This window comes from Macaca mulatta, chromosome 10 (assembly GCF_049350105.2).
Source record: "Macaca mulatta isolate MMU2019108-1 chromosome 10, T2T-MMU8v2.0, whole genome shotgun sequence".
Classification (NCBI taxonomy): domain Eukaryota; kingdom Metazoa; phylum Chordata; class Mammalia; order Primates; family Cercopithecidae; genus Macaca; species Macaca mulatta.
The window spans coordinates 104,430,927-104,452,322 of record NC_133415.1 but is presented as its reverse complement, the minus strand read 5'-3'; positions in this window follow the sequence as shown (position 1 = coordinate 104,452,322).

Sequence of the window (21,396 nt, the reverse complement as noted above, 5' to 3'; positions counted from 1 at the left end):
AGGTTCATTTCCAACTCTGAACAATGGCTGGGGCCACAGGACCCTGGGCAAGTTTGCGAAGTCAGAGCGTCATTCAGAGAGATCTGGGGAAGTGACATTCTGGTCACAGTGGGTGCAAAGGCCCTGGGGTAGGAAAGGCTGGGCATGTTGCAGGGGCACAGGGCTGGAGTGCTGAGACCGAGGGGTCAGGGCATGGAGGAGATGAGGTTAGGGAGATAGGGAGGGCCTGTAGACCTTGGCATTCAGACTAAGGAGTCCGATGCAGAACGAGCAAGCGTTATTGAAGTTAGCCCTCTACACTGAACCACGTCTGAGGGCTCCTTTCACTCCCTCTCTTCTACCCCGCCTCACTGACCCTTTCCCACGTGTTCTTATTTCTGCGTCAATGTCCGAGGAGGCTCAGGTGAAACCCTTTCCATTGGAACCAACCCACTCCCATGCCCAGTGGTTCTGCAACATAACCACACTAGTAAATAAAGGAGAGAAGAAGCCAGTCCTTGGATGAAGTTTCCTCTTGCTTTTCCAGCGAATAATACGAAGGGTCTCTGTTAAGCCCTGTAGCCTGGGGTGCTTTTGGCAGAGGTGCCTGTTCCTTCGAGAGTCCTGGAAAGCAGGCTGCATAAACCAACTGCCTAGAACTGGGAGGTGAGTGCGAAAAGAACAGGTAGAGAAAACTTAACTGGCTCATGTTCTTCGAAGCTGCCACATTTCCCGAATATGCCCACTTGGGTCAAATTTCGAAGACGAAGCCTTTTGCAGTCATGAACTGCGGGAGCCCAGGCTGTGTTCAAATTCCTCCTGAAGAAAGAAAGAATAACGAGAACAGGCTGTGGAAAAGAATGTAGTTAGTGTCTTAAAGATGGCCAAATATTCATTCTCATTTGTCCTTTTATATGAAACAGATTTTTAAAAAGGCAATTGGAGTAGCTAACAACATCCAGAACCCCGCTGATTCGAGAGGGGCTGGGGGTGGGGGTTTAAATTGGCCCGAACAGCTAATCAGGCCCAAAGAAAGAGGTGAGTTGATTACCTTGGAAATTGCACAGGAATTCTTCAAAGATGTGGCCAATAATTAAGAGTTTAAGATGCTACTCTTTATGCACATAACTTAGCATAATTTTATTAGGCAGCTCATCACCACCAGAATTAGTGAAAATCAGGCCAGAAAAAACTCTGAGAGCCAGGCTTATGCAGACGTGGAAGCTTTTGCTCTAAAATGGCCTGCTCACTCTTGGGGAAGACCCCAAGAGAAAGCACCACCTTTCTTCTGGGCCCTGAGTGGGCTGGGAGTGGAAATGAATCAGAGCCATTTCAGGGGGCTGTGCTGAAGTTGGGGACAATGTGGCCTGGACCTAGCTGGGACGGACACAGACTTGGTTTGAACACCAGTTCCCCCACTTACTAGTGAGTGAGATGGGGCCAATTCCTTAAATTCTGAGCTTCCATTCCTTGCCTGTTTTTGGGAGCAGGAACCCCATTTGTGAGGATCAGCCATGAGGCTGATGGCACTGGAGGCAGTGCAGATACAGAAACAGTAGCCATCATTGTCACTCGAGGCTGCTGCTGATGGAGGGAGGCCTGGTCTCCACCAAGCTCAAAAGCCCTTCATCAGAATGGGTTTATGCTACTATTACCCACAAACACGGCAGTCACCAGGTTGGCTAGAGTTCTTAGAAGATTTCCACGTTTGGTGGCTGAGGCAATATCCAACCTTGAATCTTTTTTTTTTTTTTTTTAAGACAGTCTCACATTGTAGTCCAGGTGCCCAGGCTGGAGTGCAGTAGCAAGATCTTGGCCCACTCCAACCTCTGCCTCCTGGGTTTAAGCGATTCTTGTGCTTCAGCCTCCCGAGTAGGTGGAACTACAATATGCACCACCATATCTGGCTAATTTTTGTATTTTTAGTAGAGATGAGGTTTCACCATGTTGGCCAGGCTGGTCTCAAACTCCTGACCTCAGGTGATGCACCTGCCTCGGCCTCCCAAAGTGCTGGGATGACAGGTGTGAGCCACCGCGCCCGGCCTTGACCTTGAATCTTACTGTGCACCTGTCATGGATTTGCAAACGTGCCCAGAGTCCTGTGGCCCCAGCCGTGGTTCTTAGTTGGAGGTGAATCTGCCTCCAGTATGCTGGGCTGGCCTGGGCATCCCTGACTGGAGAATGTACCCCTCATGGGGAAGGGTACATACAGACAAAGGAGAAGGCAAAGGGACTCCTCAAGAATCCATTTACTGGGGGATCTGGAAGGCAGAATGAAAGTCATAGAATTGGCCAATCATTAAAAACTTCTCTTTTTACAGTAAAACAAATTCACTAATGGAATAGAAAGCGGAATTTACTTGTGTTAAAAAATAGATAGCTAATGTATGTGGGGCTTAATACCTAGGTGATGGGTTGATAGGTGCAGCAAACCACCATGACACATGTTTACTTATGAAACAAACTTGCACATCCTGCACATGTATCGCAGAACTTAAAATTCAATTTAAAAAAACCACAAGGCAGGAGAGAATTGAGGGGGAGGGGGTGCTTCACTACTGGCTCTGCTCTTATAGGATCCAGAGGAGCAGCTTGAGAGGAACTGGCTTATCCTTAGCAAGTCAGGTGTCTGGTCCACGGTTAGGGCTCAGTAAACCTTTGTGACATTTGAGTTGGTTTTTAAAATAATTCTGGTAAAATATACATAGCATGCAATGTATTATTTTAAGCTTTTGTGTGTGTGTGTGATGGGATCTCACTCTGTTGCCCAGGCTGGAGTAAAGTGGCACAATCATAGCTCACTGTAACCTTGAACTGCTGGACTTAAGCAATCTTCCTGCCTTAGGACCCCGAGTAACTGGGACTACAGGCCCAAGCCACTGTGCCTGGCTAATTAAAAAAAAATTTTTTTTTTGTAGAGATGGGGTCTTGCTATGTTGCCTAGGCTGGTGTTGAACTCCTGACCTCAAGTGATCCTCTCGCCCTGGCCTCCTAAAGTGCTAGGATTACAGGCCGTTTCAACTATTTTTTGTTGCTTTGTTTTGGTTTTTGAGACGGAGTCTTGCTGTGTCACTCAGGCTGGAGTGTAGTGGTGCGATCCTGGCTCACTGCAACCTCCACCTCCTGGGTTCAAGTGATTCTCCTGCCTCAGCCTCCCAAGTAGCTGGGACTACAGGCATGCGCCACCATACCTGGCTAATTTTTGTACTTTTAGTAGAGTTGGGGTTTTACCATGTCGGCCAGACTGGTCTCGAACTCCTGACCTCAGGTGATCTGCTCGCTTCGGTCTCCCAAAGTGCTGGGATTACAGACGTGAGTCACTGTGCCCAGCATTTCAACTATTTTTTAAGTGTACAGTTCATTGGCACTAAGTTCTTGAGTTTTAAGAGTGGATTCTGGGCCGAGCGCGGTTTCTCACATCTGTAATCTCAGCACTTTGGGAGGCCGAGCCGGGAGCGCGAGGCAGGCGGATCACGAGATCACGAGACCATCCTGGCCAACATGGTGAAACCCTGTCTCTACTAAAATACAAAAAATTAGCCAAGTGTGGTGGCGCATGCCTGTAGTCCCAGCTACTCAGGAGGTGGAGGCAGGGGAATCGCTTGAACCCAGGAGGCGGAGGTTGCAGTGAGTCAAGATCAGGCCACTGCACTCCAGCCTGGGCAACAGAGTGAGACTCCGTCTCAAAAAGAAAAAAAAGTACATTCTGGAAGATTCAGGAACCTGACTAAACAAAATGACTATTTCCTTTTCATGACTTTTTACAGCTGCAAAGTACTTTCCCACCTCGACCTCACAATTCCGTGGGGCAGGTGTCATTATCTCCATCTTGTAGATGAGAAAAACAACACCGAGAGAGGGTGAGGTTGAACCGGGCCCACATAGCACCTAAAATGATCGAATTTTGTGGTTGAATTTTGACAGAGGATGTACCTATGAGAAAAAACATCTGTTATAGCAGAAAACTCTCAAATGACATAGTTTAAATAAGATATAAAATATTTTCTGTCTCACATCAAAGAAGGCTGGGGTTAGGAGGTCCAGGAGAGGTATGCTGGCCTGGATTGTCATTGGAAACCAAGGCTTCTTCAGCTCTGCACTGTCCCGTCCTAAGGCTGCTGCCCTTATCCTCCTTATCCAGGGTGGCTGCTGGAGGTCCCGCCTTCATGCCTGAAGTCCGGGCAGCAGGAAGGAGCAAAGAGAGGGGGCCCTGTCCTTTGAGGGAAACTTCCCAGAGCTCCCACACATTACTTGTGCTGACATCTTGGGCAGATGATCTCATGACCACATCTGGCTTGCAAAGAGGCTGGGAAATGTAGCTGTTTAATGAGAACGCTGATGAAAAGCGAGGTTTTGTTTCTGAGACATGAGGGGAAAAGGAGGTGGGCAAACAGCAGTTTCTACACTAGACAGGGGAAAGACGTGGGATTATAAGGAACCTTCACCTTAAATTACTTCATTTACTTACCATACACTTTTTAAAAATTTTTGTATACGGAGTCTCACTCTGTCACCCTGGCTGGAGTGCAGTGGTGCTATCTCGGCTCACTGCAACCTCTCCTTCCCAGGTTCAGGTGATTCTTGTGCCTCAGCCTCCCATGTAGCTGTGATTACAGGTGCTTGCCACCACACACTGCTAATTTTTTTTTGCATTTTTTAGTAGAGATAGGGTTTCGCCATGTTGGCCAGGCTGTTCTGGAACTCCTGGCCTCAAGTGATCCACCCACCTTGGCCTCCCAAAGTGCTGGAATTAGGGCACGAGCCACTGCACCCGGCCCCCATACACTTAAGGTTAAATGGGTGCTGGAGGTGCGTGAACAGGTACGAGGCGTGAACTCACCCTCTTGTGAGAGTGGTAGTTGTGATCTTACTAGGCACTCTCTGGCCAGACACATTATTTCTTTTTATTTCATTCTTCCTTTCTTTTTTTGCATTCCTTATTTCATCCATCTTAATTTTCCCTGAGTCTCTTAGTTTTTCTTCTCCTGTTGTCTTTTTAAGTTTAAAAAAATATAAGTATAGAATACATACAGCAAAGTGTATCTAGTAGGCTAATATTAAATGCATAGTGATACAATTTTGCATAGGTTTGCACCCATGAGACCCCTACTGGGATCATGGAGAAAGTGTCTGATTCACTTTATGAGAAACTGCCAACAAACTCAAAGTGAGATACTACTTTATCCTTAATAGGATGGTTATAATTAAAAGGATATGGTCAGTGTTGGAGGGGATGTGGAAAAATCAGAACCTTCATGCACTGCTGGTGGGAATGTAAAATGGTTTGCTTGCTTTAGAAAACAGTGGCAGTTTCTTTTGGGGGTGCACAATTCTGTAAATTTACTAAAAACCATTGAATTATATAGTTTAGATGAGTGAATTTTGTGGTATGTAACTTATATCTCAGTAAAGGTGTTAAAACCCTGCCAAACCATTTTCCAGAGTAGCTGTACCATTTTTGCATTTGTATGAGAGTTCCAGTTCTACATCCTTGTCTGCGCTTAGCATTGTCAGTATTTGATCTAGCCATTCTAATAGATGTGCAGTGGTATCTCACCATGGTTTTAAATATCATTTCCCTAACAGTTGATAATATTGAACATCTTTTCATGTGCTTCTTTGTCATCCACATCCACTTTTCTTCTTTGGTGAAATGTTCACGTCTTTTGCTCATTTATAAGAATTAGATTGTTTTCTTACTTTTGAGTTTTGAGAATTTTTAAAAATATATTCTGACTACATATGTTGTTGGATAAGTGATTTGCAAATTCTCCTGCCTTATAGCTTGCCTTTTTATTGTCATTATTGTTAATATTTTTAATTTCAGCCTTTCTGGTGGGTGTCTTGTGGTATGTCATTGTGGTTTTAATTTGCATCAAATCATTTCATAGTCTGGTTTGTGGAGTCTTGGTTCAACAGCAACTATGGCTATAGGCAAAATGCTTTACCTACAGAATCGTTTCAAAGAGGGATATTTTCATTATTTTTTCTTCCTTTTTTTTTTTTGAAACAGCGTCTTGCTCTGTCGCCCAGGCTGGAGTGCAGTAGTACGATCTCGGCTTACTGCTACCTTCGCCTCCCGGGTTCAAGCGATTCTCCTGCCTCAGCCTCCCAAATAGCTGGGACTACAGGCATGTGCCACCACGCACAGATAATTTTTGTATTTTTGGTAGAGATGGGGTTTCGCTATGTTGGCCAGGATGGTCTCGATCTCCTGACCTGGTGATCCGTCCGCCTCGGCCTCCCAAAGTGCTGGGATTACAGGCATGAGTCACCTCGCCCGGCCTTCATTGTCTTTTCTATAGATGAGGATTTAAGAGCTGTGGTGACTTGTTCAAAGTCACACAATTTGTAAGAGGTAGAGCCAGGATTGGTGCTCAGGTCCGCAGACTTAGAGGCAGCTGCCTCTTTTAAGCTATAATCCAATTCAACTTCAAGCCTCCTGGTGAAAGCAACAGCCTCTGTTCTCTTCAGCAAGCTGCATTCTTTTACGGCATGTCACAGGAGGTTGAGAAATGCCAATGCAGATGACAAATGAATGCTCCATTTATCTGAATCCCATCATTCCCAAGGGCCATCCTCACCTCCATCCCTGACATAGCACTTCCCAGGGAATTGCCACATTCCCTAGCTGCTGTCATTGTGGCTGTTCCCACCTTCTAATTAAGAGCAGAGCCACCTCAGAATGGGGCAGAGGCCTTGAACCATGAGTCACTGTGGAGATGTTGTCATCCTGGGGGACAGGAGAAGCCCCACGCTGTCTGGAAGCACCAGTATACAGCCATTGCATGCGTATTTATTGAGCACCTACTGGACGCTAGGCAGCTTCCAGGCACTGGGGATGTGATGATCTAGGTGTTCATGGCTCCTGCTTTCTTACTGAGTGGAGTGTCTGTATTAGGCAGTGGAGAAATAAACAGGCCTCCTGCAGGTCGTCGTTTAGTTGTCCCTTCTTTTTTTTTTTTTTTTTTTTTTTGAGACGGAGTATCGCTCTGTCGCCCAGGCTGGAGTGCAGTGGCGCGATCTCGGCTCACTGCAAGCTCCGCCCCCCGCGTTCACGCCATTCTCCTGCCTCAGCCTCCAGAGTAGCTGGGACTACAGGCGCCCGCCACCTTGCCGAGCTAGTTTTTTGTATTTTTTTTAGTAGAGACGGGGTTTCACCGTGTTAGCCAGGATGGTCTCGATCTCCTGACCTCGTGATCTGCCTGTCTCGGCCTCCCAAAGTGCTGGGATTACAGGCTTGAACCACCGTGCCCAGCCCCTTAGTTGTCCCTTCTTAAAGAGGTTTCCTTGACCTCCTCCCATTGGACGTGTAGCCCTGTCACTTCCTAGTCCCTTGCTTGCTCTACTTGTCCTCAGGCGCTTGGCCTCAGTCTTGATCACTAAAATGTAAGTTCTGTGAGGACAGGGACTTTGACTTACTTGCTATTCTGAATGCCTAGAAAAAGATGGCCTGTGGTGAGTGTTCAGCAGATGTGAAATGAATAAAGAAATATGGTAATTCATTGCACAGTGATGAACATTATCATAAAGTTAAGTCAGGATGCCATCCGGGAGACCAATCGGGGTAGAGGTTGGGGGTTGGGAATGGGGAGGGTATGTGAGGCTATTTTTAGACTTGGTGGTCAGGGAGGGCGTCCTTGAGGAGTTGGCTTTTGAGCTGAAATCTGAAAGATGAGAGGATCCAGGATTCATAGATGTATGGAGCAGTGTTCCAGGCAGAGAAAATAGCATATTCAAATGCCCTGTGGCAGGAAGGGTTCAGAGTTTTCAGGAACAGGAAGAAGAGCAATGGCAACCAGTGCTGAAGAGTGGCAGGAAATGGGTATTCTTGCCTAGTAGGAAGGCTTCTGTGTACCCTGAGTCTGTCCCCACCATGCCAGGCAGCCAGCTACCCTCTGACCTTCGGAGATAAGTATGCAGAGCGGGCCTACTGTATGTCATGTTGAGAGAGTCCAGATCCCGGGATCATGGATTCCCATAGCCAGAGACACCAGTGATATGGTTCATACTCCAGACCACATTGTTACCCCAAGTATGACTGGTTTCTTTCTCCAAGTTCAGGGATGGGGCTTTTGGTGAGTCAATCCATGAGGAAGTTCTTAGAACTCCTGAGAGAATCTCCCATGGGCCTAGGAAAAGCCTCTCAAAAAAGACACTTCTGAGAGCCATGGAAGTTCCAAATGAGAGTGTGCACCAGGCACTTGGACCTGTATTTTCTTGTATCCTCACTATAACCTTGCAGGCTAAGTGGAATTAAACTCATCTCACAGATAAGCAAAACAAGATACTGTTAAATTCCAGGGTTGGCAATTTATTAACTATGAAATGCTGGGCAAATGTTGCAGTCTGACCCTGAGATTTTTCATCTGTAAAATGGGTATGTGTCTGTGTGCCTGTGTGCCCACTCCATAATTGATATTGTGAAAGAAAAATAAATGTGATGTATGTGATGTACCTGGCATGGTCACAATAAACTTATTGTTCCATATTGGTTACAGATCTGTGGTTGCACATAACAAAAATTAGAACTGGCAAAGTTCAGCCAAGAAACGGGGAGGGGAAATGTATTGCCAGGATGTGGAGTGGCTCACAAACTGGAGCTTTGGCTTTGAACAATAAGAGTGAGGACATGCCGGAGAGGAGAGGTAGCAGGAGCTAATATGCCGTACAACCAGGTCCCTACAGCCTGTTTTATCACCTGCAGGTTTTTTATCCAGCCACCCCCACCATATCACTCCCATCTTGCATCACTCAAGGGTCAACATCCTCATGTGAGAATCTGATGGGCCAAGTCTGGGTTACATGGCAGGGTATTTTGATTGACAGTTCCTCCAAGACTGCCTGCCATGAGGAGGAAGTAATTTCCCCGGAGATATTGTTTTTGTTTTCCCCAGGAGAAAGGGTGACTTAGATGCTTGGTGGTCAAAGAGTAACACATGGCCACTACAGTAATAATGTTGGCGTTGCCACTGGACTCGCTCTGGTCAAGGCTATCAGTTCTCTATAAGCTTCAGTTTCTACTTTGTCCAGTGCAGGCACTGAGTTCCACACCAGGGTAACTCTCAGCATCTCCAGTGGAACTTTAGAAAAATGAGGACACTCTCTTCTAGGCTGTCTCTTTTGATCAGCTTTGAAAGAGTGTCCTGGAAATTCTCTCACATCTCATTGGTCAACACTGGATACACGCCCACGCTTAGATCAATCACTGGTGAGAAGGGAATGGGTAAAGACCAATCAGAGTCAAGCCCTAGTTTTCTGGAAGCAAGCAGGGATTGGATGACCGTGCGCAGAGCACTCATGATCGGCTATGCTTTTCGCTCTCAAGGATAGCAGGTTCTGTGGACAGAATTCTCTGAGCCAGTAAAGCTTGAAAACGAGGGTCAGGGTGCCCTTTTCGGTCTAGACTGTGTTGTTGGAAGTTGGTTTGTGTTGCCTCTGCTCCAAGGATCACCTCAGAGGGAGGCCCCCTGTCACCCCGTCAGGTAGCTCAGCCACCCCAAAGTACCGAACCTAAAATGTGCCAAAGCAAGCCGCGAACTTCCAGACGAAAGAAACACCAGGTGTTAGCATCCAATAAATAAATAAAGTTGTGGCTGAATTGAAAAAAGAAATTCATCTCGCCAGGCACCGTGGCCGCGTCGGTGTTGACTTAAGGCAGGTCTTAATTATAGTGCCAGGTAAGCTCTGCTCAGCCTGTTTCGGGGCTGTCCCCAGCTCAGCTGTCAACTCAGCTTACCTTCCAAAGAATTGACAATTACATGGTGGCACTTTTCCATTCGTGTGTAACCTAACACAGCCCCTCTTCTTAAAAGTTGGTAACTAAATTTGAGGTGCTGAAAGAAATATTGCAATTGAAATGATGCTTTAGGGAACGTTTATATGCCTTGGAGTGAATTAATGTCTTGGAAAAAAAAAAAAAAAAAGCCCCTTCTCTTAGCACAAATACATACTTTTCACATTCCTTTTTAGGCACCGAGGATTTTAACAGCAGTGTAAATCAGATTTTACAGGCCACATATTTCAAGTATGGAGTTCATTAAATGTGTGAAATTTGACATTTGCTTCAGGGCGTGGCTAAGGTCTCCCATAATGAATCGCAAGTTTTGTTGGGCTTTCTGATCAAGTTCAATAAGCTAATACCTCTGAGGAGTTACACAAAGAGGTAGTTTCTCTTCAAGCCCTCCCAAAGCTGGTTCTCCTGGAACCCTCCATCAATGGACCAGGTACTAGTAAGAGACATGGTTCCACCCTCTTTATTCAAGTTGAGAAACCTGGGAGACATATTCTTTGATTCCTGAGTTGTATCAGTACATTTATTAATTCAGTAGCCATTTACTGAGCACCTACTCTGTCAGGCTCTGTGCTGTGCCCTGAAAATTTAGTAGCAAATGAGACTATGCATGGTTGGTGAAGCTTGTAGGTTTGGGAGGAGGCAGATATACAAAACGTAATCTCTCCAACAATTATGGAATCATCAACTGTGAGAAAGAAAACCTGGGGTGTTTTGAGGCTCAGGTGTTAGGGGGAGACCAATTTTTTTTTTTTTTCTGGGAGTGTCAGAAAAGGTCTTTCTGGGAGTAACAGTTAAGCGGAGACTGGAAGGATGGGTAGGTCTTAGCTAGAGTAAGAGTTGGGGTGTGTAGTGGAGGGAAAAGGATCAGTGACAAGGCAGAGAATAAGCTCTGCCCTTAGTCAGCTGATCACTAACTGAAGACCACCTGATGTGCTCCGGATTAGGAATAAGGATGGGGAGAAGACTTGGAACGTGTATCAGTTGAGACTCATGGTTGCAGGTGACAGAAGCCCAACCCATTAGGAATTTATTCGCTTATGTATCTAAAAAGTACAGAGTACGACTGGCTTCAGACATGGCTGGATCTAGGATGCAAATGATACGAAGCATCTGGCTGGAGGTCCTGGCTCTGTTTTGCTTTATGTTTGCTTTCTTCCTCAGGCAGAACCTCTCTTCCCGGTGGCTCCAGCAACCCAGGCTCACATCCCCCTAGTTTTCTGATCCCATTCAACAGAGTGTTTCCTTCTCAGTGGTTCTAGCAAAAGTTCTTTGTTTGAATCTCTGGCCTTGATCACATGTCCAAACCTGAGACAATCACTGGGGTTTGCAAGGAGTGTGCAATGCCCTGGTTGGCCAGGTCTGGGTCACACGGCGTCTGTGGAGCCAGAGAGGGAGGCAAGGGCTCTACCTAAGTCTTAAGAATGAGGATGGATACCAGGAAAGGGAGATGGGAAAAAAATGAGGATGGAGACGGAGTGGTCCTTCAAAGGAAAATTGAGGTACTGGTATGAAAAGATGGGATAATGAATGTGAAGCAGGCAGGCAGAACATCTGTCCCAAAATTAAGGTCTCAGGTGAGTGAGTCCGGGGATGCTTCGCCAGGCTGGCCACGAGCACAAATATGCTTTTGCTGAGTTTCTGTTCCATGCATGCGTGGTGCTTAAGAAGAGCTGAACAATAATGTCTCCTTATCATCTGAGTCCCTAACTCTGACAAGGAAAAGGAGATACACAAATGATCAGGATTCAAGGAAAGACGGTAAGTTCTTGGAGAGCGTTATGGGGACAGAAAGTAAGAAAATGACAGCGATGACATTCTCATGGCAGAGACCAGCTTGAGAAAGGCCTTAAAGGAGGATTAGAGCTTTGTAAAGCAGCGATATGAAGAGGGTATTTCAGGTCAAGGAAGCAGCAGGACCAAAGGCACAGAAGCTGAGATGTGGGATATGTTTCACTGGCCGTTCAAGAGCCCATTTTCTCAGAAGCACTGATGAACGTAGGAAAATAGAGTAAAGCTAGAAGAGGAAGTCGGAACCCATGATTGGAGACTATATTAAGTACAAAGCCTTTGGCTGTCTGTGACAGAAACTCATCTCAAACTAGATTAAACCTAAAAAAAAATAGGGTGGGCCGACTGGCTTCAGGCACAGCTGTATGCAGGAACTTAAAGATGTTTTAAATACCAGTTCTTTCTTGGTCTTACAGTTTTGCTTCCCCTTGACTTCCCCTTGTGGTGGCTTGATGGCCCTCATCAGCTCCTAACCTGTATCTTCTCAGCCTGCTGACACCAACACAGAGAGAGCCCCTCTTTCTCCATTCCAGCCGAGGACCTAGGGTTGGCTGTGGTTGGCCTGACCTGGGTCATGTGGCCAACCCTGAACCAACTCCTTGTTCAGGGAAATGTTGCACACGTATTGGCCCAGCCTGGGTCAATGGACCTGGACCTGCGATTGTGGGCAGAACCTAAAACACTTGGACTCAAAGTTAGGGACGTGTGATTCCCTGACCCTCAAGAAAACCACCAAGGGTGGAGTTACCAAAAGAAGAAAACAGGAACACTGCAAAAACAAAAACAAAAGACATCCATTGCAGGAAGGTTTAACATCACAGTGAGGAGCTGCTGGTATTTATTTCAGGAGACACTAGGAAGCCATAGGTGTTTTGTGTTTTGTTTTGTTTTTTGAGACCGAGTATCACTCTGTTGCCCAGGCTGGAGTGCAGTGGCGCAATCTCAGCTCACTGGAACCTCCATCTCCCAGGTTCAAGTGATTCTCCTGCCTCAGCCTCCCGAGTAATCAGGACCACAGGTGTGCACCACCACGCTTCAGCTAATTTTTATATTTTTAGTAGAGCTGGGGTTTCACCATGTTGGCTGCTTTTGAACTCTTGACCTCAAGTGACCCACTCGCCTCAGCCTCCCAAAGGGCTGGGATTATAGGCGTGAGCCACTTCGTTGGCCTAGAAGGTTGCTGAGCAGGGGAAATTGGCATTATGATCTGAGCTGTACTTTGAGAAGATACTTTAGCAGTGGTGGGGTGAAGGGTCAGGTGGAGTGGAAGGAGAAGAGGTGAAGTGAAGGGAACAGAGGCTTTGGTGATGGGTCGGAAATGAGATATAAGTCCGAGATGGGGCATGACTGCCAGAATGAAACAGAGAGACCTAAGCGGGAGAGAAAATGATGGAGTAGGGTCGTGGATGTGCTGGGCACAAGGCACAGAGGCTCACGAGCCTGGTCGGGGTGCAGAATGGGAGCCGAGAGCCATGCCCATGGAGGTGGTGGTGTTTTGGGAAGGACATGACCTCAGGGGAAGACAGGGATTTGGTAGGAGAACGGTGAGGGGGTCTCACCTCTCCTCTGAGAGCATTGGGGGGCCAGTTGCGAGTGCCGTGGGCACTTGTGTTCTGACTCCACGGAGGGCGGGTCCTCTGAGCGAGATGCCATTTTCCACAAAGCTTTCCAGATGTCTGCTTTGTTGGTTTGCTTTATTTATTTATTGTTTTAAGTGGTAACAACAAAGGAACTTTTTTAAAAAAACAAAAAACAAAGCAAAATAGCAGAACAGAAGTTGAAAGTGAGCAGGCCTTCAGGAGAGGGGCCTGGGAAAGGCCAAGGAGGTGAGAAGCAGGAGGTGGGGCACCTGCCCCCAGGTGACCCGCCAGCTGCCGGCTTCCTCTGCTCCCCAGGCTGTCTGAGGATGGCTTGGTCAATGTCCTTCCCCTTTCTCTGGGCCTACTCCTTTTCAATCCCTAAGGGAGAGAGTCTGCTCGGTTTTCTGCTGATCCCAGCACCCCTGCTCTCTAGCCACACAGTGACTCAGACCTCCCCAGGCCTCCTGCCTCTATCCAGAGGGTGGCTACAGGGCTTCCTTGAAAGGATCCTCCTTCCCTGGAGAGGCAGCTCCTTCCCTATCCCCTCCGGCTTGGAAGTGTCATTCCTAGAACCCAGGCTTGGTGTCAAACACAGCTCTACCTCTTCCTAGCTGTGGGACCCTGGGTGGGTCACAGAGCCTCTGAGCTGCTTTACTTATCTATGAGATGAGGACTGTGGTTTGACTACTTCTTAGAATCGCGCTGTGGGGAGGAGGTGAAGGGGTACAGGTTAGCCCTTGACACACAGTAGGCACCCCCAGTAGGAGTTGTGGCCACGGTTCTTTACTGCCATGAGTAGCACCCTTGCTAGCAGGAGAAATGAGGTACAAAGGAGGCTGTTGGAGTGGCCGAGACTAACCCCTGTGGTTGGGCAGTGGGGGGTCCTGTTCTGTGAAACACAGCAGGTGTAGTAGCGCTTCTGTGCCCTTGTTGAAGGGGATGGGATTGGGCCTCAGTTCAGACTCTCTTGCATTCAAAGAATCAGAAAGCTGGCCCGAACTAGTAGGGTCGCTGCATACAACACAGGATACCCAGTTAAATTTGAATTTCAGCTAAACAATGAATAATTTTTTTAGTGTAAGTAGGTCCCAAATGTTGCATGGGGCACACATATACTAAAATATTGTTGTTCATCTGAAATTCAAATTTAACCCAAAGCCTGGATTTTTATTTGCTAAACTTAGCAACCTTACCAACTGGTCTAAGTAATGAAAAGGAATTTCTTATTGCAAAGTGGCAGGGTGGACCCCAGGCTTGGTTGGATTCAGGAGTTCAAACAACGTGGATAGGGTTTGGTTTCACCTCTGCTGTACTCACTCTCCCCTAACTGCCCTCTCCTGCTTCGGACAGCCACGTTCTTTTTCCCCCTGCATTCCCAGCAGGAAAGACAGAGCTTCTATCCAGAGCCCAGTAGAGACTCCTGGGTAACACTGGCTCTGCCTGGGTCACGAGTTCCTCCTTGAACCAATCACCATGGTCAGGGGAAATGTGATAGGCTGATTGGCTTACACCTTGGTCACATGACTCAACTTTAAACTGGGATGAAGCCCCCTCCAAGTGTACAGAGGTAGGAAGGAGTGGACTGCCACAGACAAATGGGGACACTGTGTTACCGGAAGGGGAGTCAACTGACATACAGTACTGGGAGGACTGGATGAAGCCCTAGCTGTGGTTGCCCCTGGACTGCCCTGTCTTTGCAGAAAGGAGGTGTCGCACTTGATTCCATCTGTGGGACCAGTGACCACTGTACCTTGAGGTCTTGTCCTATCCGGCCTGAATCAGCAATGACATGGCCCTCAGCCTGCCCTACACAGGACCAGCAATCAGGAGTGGGGAGAAAATAAGTCAGAGAAGCAGAGGGAATGCATCTGTGGAGCCTCTGCTCTGTCTGATAGGCTCTGGACAGGAGCCTTTGCACATCTGGTCTCTATTCCTTAGAGCCACTATTTGAGATAACTGTGATTATCTCTGTGTTACATGGAAGAAGACCGAATGTGTCACTTGAGACTCTTTTGGCCACAAGTAATGCAAAACCTGACTCGAACTGGCTTTAACCTTAGGGAACTGTATCTCCTGACTCTTGGGAGCTTTAGGGGGAAAGTGGGTTTCAGGAATTGCATGATCAAGGCTCTGGTTCTATTTCTCTGCATTTCCCTTGGTTTGCTCCTTTCTGCGTTGGCCTTGCCCTCAGCCTGGCTTTCTTCATGGCAGTAAAGTGGTTACTACCGGCAACCGGCAGTTGGGGCTCCGGTTCTCCAGGTCTCTAGATCTCAAACTCCTGTGGATGAAATAGGAGATGTTGCAAGTGACAGAATATCCAATTCAAAATGACTTAAGTGAGGAAGAAATGTTTTTTATATATGTGAGAATCTATACGGAATTTCCTCTAACTTCAGGGATGGCTGGATTCGGGGCTCAAATGTCATCAGCAGCACCTAATCTCTTTCCATCTCCTGGCTCGATCTTCTCCTGTGTGGGTTACATTCTCTAACATCTTGCGGTATAGAGTGCAGTGCACCAAGCAGGTGGAGAGTAATTAATTGCAGGTCTACATCCTTACATCTCAGCAGGAAAGAGAGAGAACGTTTGTGTGAGACCGATTTGGTTTGCTAGCGTTTCAAACTACAGTCCTGGGGCCGGTTCTCATTGACCTGATCCCATCACCCTGAAGCCGATTAGGAGGACGTGGGCCACGTGCCCATCCCAAGAGCTGAGAGAGTCAGCCCCTCTCCAACTGCACAAGCTGAGAGTCAGAAGATCTGGCCCCGAAGTAAAAATTGGGGCACTCTTTCCAGAAGAAGGGGAAAGGGGTGGGGCAAAGACAGTGGCTGTTGACAGGGGCCTTCCTGCAGGGTGGATCCCCCTAGCAGGCTCATCCCCAGACCCCTCCTCCCCAGTCTGGGTTTCGGGTCTTGCGGGACTGAACCCCTGAGACGGTCTTCTGCTGTTTCATGCTCTTTTTAGCTTTAAGGGGAGACGCTAGTGGCAGGCAGCTGCCCTCCCTGCAGCCTTTCGTTTGTAGTTCCCATTTTGGTTTTTAAGTTTTGTTCTTAAAGCTGATTGAGATGCAATTTTACCCTGCCAGCCTGACTACAGACTGAGTCAACACCATGAAACAGAATCACTTTGAGAGACTCTGACCCACATAGCCAACCTGGTGGACCAACATGTGTCTTTGCAGAAGGAAAGAAAAAAAGAAGGAAAGAAGAAAGGGAAGAAGGAAAAGAAATTGAATGTAGATAAACATAATTAATGGAATGTAGACACTCCCCCAAAAGTGCTGCCCGTGTCTCCTGCTCTGTGGGCCAAGTTCTTGATTCACTGGCTCAGGCAGGGGTCCCAGACACTAAAGAGTGGGCTGTAGAAAGCACTTCTAAGGAAATGTCAAACAGTTCCCAATTGCAGACAAGTTATGGGATCTTCCGGGAGAACTTGGCTCTTCTCACATCTGTCTGGTATTGGGAGAAGTTGCTATGCACACACATGAGCTGAGGGCTGTTACAGTTTTAGGGTAAAAAGATTGACAAACTGGCATACATTTGGCCCTGAAAATGGATGCATCTAAAGCAGCATTAAACTCCTAGTTTTCCCTCTAGAGCTGGGGTCAGCAAACTTTTTTTTTTTTTAAACAGAGTCTCACTCTGTCACCCAGGCTGGAGTGCAGTGGCATGATCTTGGCTCACTGCAACCTCTGCCTCCCGGGTTCAAGCAATTCTCCTGCCTTAGCCTCCTGAGTAGCTGGGACTGCAGGTGCATGCCACCACGCCCGGCTAATTTTTGTATTTTTAGTAGAGATGGGGTTTCACCATGTTGGCCATGACGGTCTTAATCTCCTGACCTCGTGATCCACGATCCACCCACCTCGGCCTCCTAAAGTGCTGGGATTACAGGCATGAGCCACTGCGCCCGGGCAGCAAACTTTTTTTTTGTAAAAGACCCAGATAGTAAATATTTTCAGCTTTGCAGGCCATATACTCTACTCAATTGTGTCACTCTGTCATTATAGTGTGAAAACAGCCATAGACAATCTGTAAATATATGTGGGTGGTTGTGTTTCAATAAAACTTTATTTACAGAAACAGGCAATGGACAGGTCTGGTAAAAATTTGTCAATCTCTGATCTAGACCAAAGAAATTATAGGAATGGTTGACTCGAAGTCAGGAAGCTGGGTTTTTTTTGTTTTTTGGTTTTTTTTTGTATTTTTAGTAGAGACAGGGTTTCACCGTGTTAGCCAGGATGGTCTCGATCTCCTGACCTCGTGATCCACCCACCTCGGCCTCCCAAAGTGGTGGGATTACAGATGTGAGCCACCGTGCCTGGCCAGGAAGCTGGTATTTTTAAAACTCAACTTTAATAAATTACAGTTCACATGCAATAAAATGTATATTTTAAAGGTACAGCTCAATGAGTTTTGACCATTGTCCCAGTCAGAATACAGAACATCTCCATTGCCTTTTGCAATTGATCTTCCCCCACCTAACCAACGATTGACTTGACTGCTCTCTTACAAATGGATTTGGACTGTTCCAAAGTTTTGAATAAATGAATTCCTACAGTGCGTACTCCTTTGGTCTGGGGAAGCTAGTATTTGAGGCCTTTGCGATCTATTTGGTCACTGTCATGATTAAACTACACTTGTAAGTTTTTTTTGACATTCCACTGTTCAAAGGGCAAAGGTAAAGGCCAATTCCTTTGCCTTTGAATGTGGGCTGGACTTAATGACTTGCGTCTAAGGAATAGGATGTGGTAAAACTGACGATTGGTCACAGCTTCTGGTTCTGCTGCTTCCCTTTCTCTTCACTCACTCACTCTGGGAGAAGCCAGCTGCCATGTTGTTAGCACACTCAAGCGGCCCTGAGGAGAGGCCCACATGGGGAGGAACTGAAGCCTCCTGCCTATAGCGGGCACTAACTTGACAGCCATGAAAGGGAGCCACTTTGGAAGTGGATTCTTCAGCACCAGTTCAACCTTCAGATGACTGCAGCCCTGGCTGACATCTGGCTGACATCTTGACTTCAATACAATAAAGAACCCAGAGCCCAACTAAGCAGCTCTTGAATTTCTGACTCATTGAAATAATGAGAGATAATACATGTTTATCATTGCATCAAGACACTAAGTTTTAGACTGATGTATTATGCAGCAAGAGATTACTAATACAGTTACTGACACATTGACTGTATCCATTCATCCATCCATCCACCTACTTCCTCATTCATGCATTCATTCATTCATTCATTCATTCATTCAACAAATATTGATTTCTTGACAATGATTTAATAGCTAACACTTCTGCACCGTGTACAGTTTTATTCTAAGCATGTTTCTTGTATTAACTTACTTAGTATTGCCACTTTGCAGATGAGACTCGCTCCCTGAAAGGTTGAGTCACTTGCCTACAGTCCCATGGCCTGTAAGCGGTAGATCCCAGTTTCAACTCAGAGCCCATAGTGATCACTGCTGCACTAGGTGCTTCTCTCCCCACTGCCCTGGCTTGTCTTCAGAGAGATATCTACCATGGCACCTGTGGGTTCACCTGCTTCCACATCTGTTGCCCTGCAAGGTTCCTCCAGAGTTGAGACTGTATCTTTTCTGTGTGGTGCTGGGCCCAGAGCAGGACCTCAACAGATGTGTGTTGACTGACTGACTGAGCAACTGGAGGGAAGATGGATGCAGCATGCCCTGGCAATGCAAGCCCAGGGGACCCTGAAGAGCACTAGCAGGGCCCTCTGCTGTGGACAGGGCAGGCCATCCTAGAACCTGCTCTCCCTGTGCCCAATCAGGGCTCGGAGCACAGAGAGCTCCAGAATAAGAACAACCACTCCCCTGCTCCGTGGCCCAGAGCCGCCGACTGAGGTTGGGGATGAGCTCTGTTTACCTTGGAAAGCCCAACCTCTTTTGTAACACTCACTCATTGTTGCTGGGAGCCCAAAAATACTTTTATTAATGGAAAAACAGGGATGGCTCCACAAAGAAATATTTTGACAAGCCCAGAGGAGCCAGCGGGAGGGTTCAGAGCATATCCTCAGGAAGCTTGGGTTTCTTATCTTCCAGGGAGCCCACGGCGGGGGAAAGTGCAGCACGCTTCTCCTGGCAGAGCAACCGCCCCGTTTCCATGTGGGGCTCCCAGGCACGGCTTCCTGGGCTGGACTGTGCTGAGGTGGCTTTCTGCAACATGGCCTAATACCAGCTTATGTCCCACTCTGGATACAGCTCCCCAGGGCCCGTTGGCTTTATTCCTGGGTCACTGCACCATCCACGTGTTCTCCCTCATGGCCTGTTTCCTCTGAGTACAAATGAAGGCTTGGAGCCCCTTAGACATATTTCTGGGCTTGCTGTGGTCCCAGGCATCCACAGAGCCTAAGGTTCTTAGTATGTGCCAGGTGCTATTTTAAGCACCATTCCATGTGCTAACTCATTTAATCCTCACAATAGCTCTCCAATGGGTAATATTACTTTCATTTTGTCCACGAGAAATCCCAGAAACAGAGAAGTTAAGTAACCTGCCAAAGGCCACCCAGCTAGGGAGAAGCAGAACTGGGATCTGAACAGAGACCAGCTGGCCCTGGAGCCCAACATTTTTTTTTTTTTTTTTGATATGGAGTCTTGCTCTGTCCCCCAGGCTGGAGTGCAATGGCACAGTCTAGGCTCACCACAACCTCTGCCTTCCAGGTTCAAGTGATTCTCCTGCCTCAGCCTCCCTAGTAGCTGGAATTACAGACGCCCGCCACCACACTTGGCTGATTTTTGTATTTTTAGTAGAGATGGGGTTTCACCATGTTGGCCAGGCTGGTCTCAAGCCCCTGACCTCAAGATCTGCCCGCCTCGGCCTCCCAAAGTGCTGGGATTACAGGCGTGAGCCACTGTGCCCGGCCGAGCCTGACTCTTAACTTCAGCTATGGCCATCTTTCTAAAGTGCGTATCTGATCGTGTCACTCAGAGTTTCCATATTCGGTGGTTCTTCATTACTCTTAAAATCCATATTGGTTAGGGCACAGGTTTAGCTGTTGTACTAAAGATCCCTAGATAGCAATGGCTTAAATAAGTTAGATATTTATTTCTCCTTCAAGAAGAATGTGGTTGGATATCTAGGGTTGCTATGGAGGCTCCTTGGTCTTTAGGGACCTGAACTCCTTCTATCTGTCAGCTCTGTCTCCCTTAACACAGCTTCTACCTCATGGCCCATGATGGCTGCTCAAGTTCTTACCATCGAATCCCTATTTTAGCAGGAAGGAGAGAAGGGAAAGTGGAGAATATGTCCCACCTCTTTAAAGGTTTGATTTTCAGCTCTTCCACTGTGTGGCCTAGGGCAAGTCATTTGGCCTCTTTTGTCATCTGTGAAAAGGGGAAATATTTGAACTTTCAAAGGCTAGGAGGATTAGACAAGTTAATACATGTTGATATGGTTTGGCTGTGTCCCCACCCAAATCTCACCTTGAATTGTAGTTTCCATAATCCCCACGTGTCATGGGAGGGATCCAGTGGGAGGTAATTGAATCATGGAAGTGGTTACCCTCATGCTGTTCTCGTGATAGTGAGTTCTCACGAGATCTGATGGTTTTACAAGGGGCTTTTCCCCCTTTTCCTCGGTACTTCTCCTTGCTGCTGCCATATGAAGAAGGACATGTTTGCTTCCCCTGCTGCCATGATTGTAAGTTTCTTGAGGCCTCCCAGTCACGTGAAACTGTGAGGTCAATTAAACCTCTTTCCTTTATAAATTACCCAGGCTTGGGTATGTCTTTATTAGCAGCATAAAAACAGACTAATACACATGTCAAGCACTTGGAATAGGACAAAGTGCAATGTGAATACTCAATAAATTTAGTGACTATGATTATGGATTGATCCTGTTTAGATGTCACTGCTCTTGAAGGCCTACCCTAGCACCCCAACATGACCAGGTTTTGCGCCCTCCCACGTTTCCCAGCTCCCAAGCCTCCTCCATCCTTGCACTTGCCCACTGTTTTGTACTGTCAACCTCTCTCACCCCGACTGCATGAACTCCCTGAAGACATTAATTTCTGTCTTGTTTTCTCTGTGTATCCTCAGCATCAAGTTCAGGGCCACATGGCAGGTGCCCAGAAAACTTGTCAAATGCATGAAAAAAATGAATATTTCTGGTGACGGCAGGCTCCCTATTTTACAGGATACTGCCTCAGGGCCTTTGCACATGCTATTCTCGCAGCTTGCAATGCATTTTCCCAGCTGTCTGCATGGCCAGCTCCCTTAAGCCATTCAGTTCTCCTCAGTGT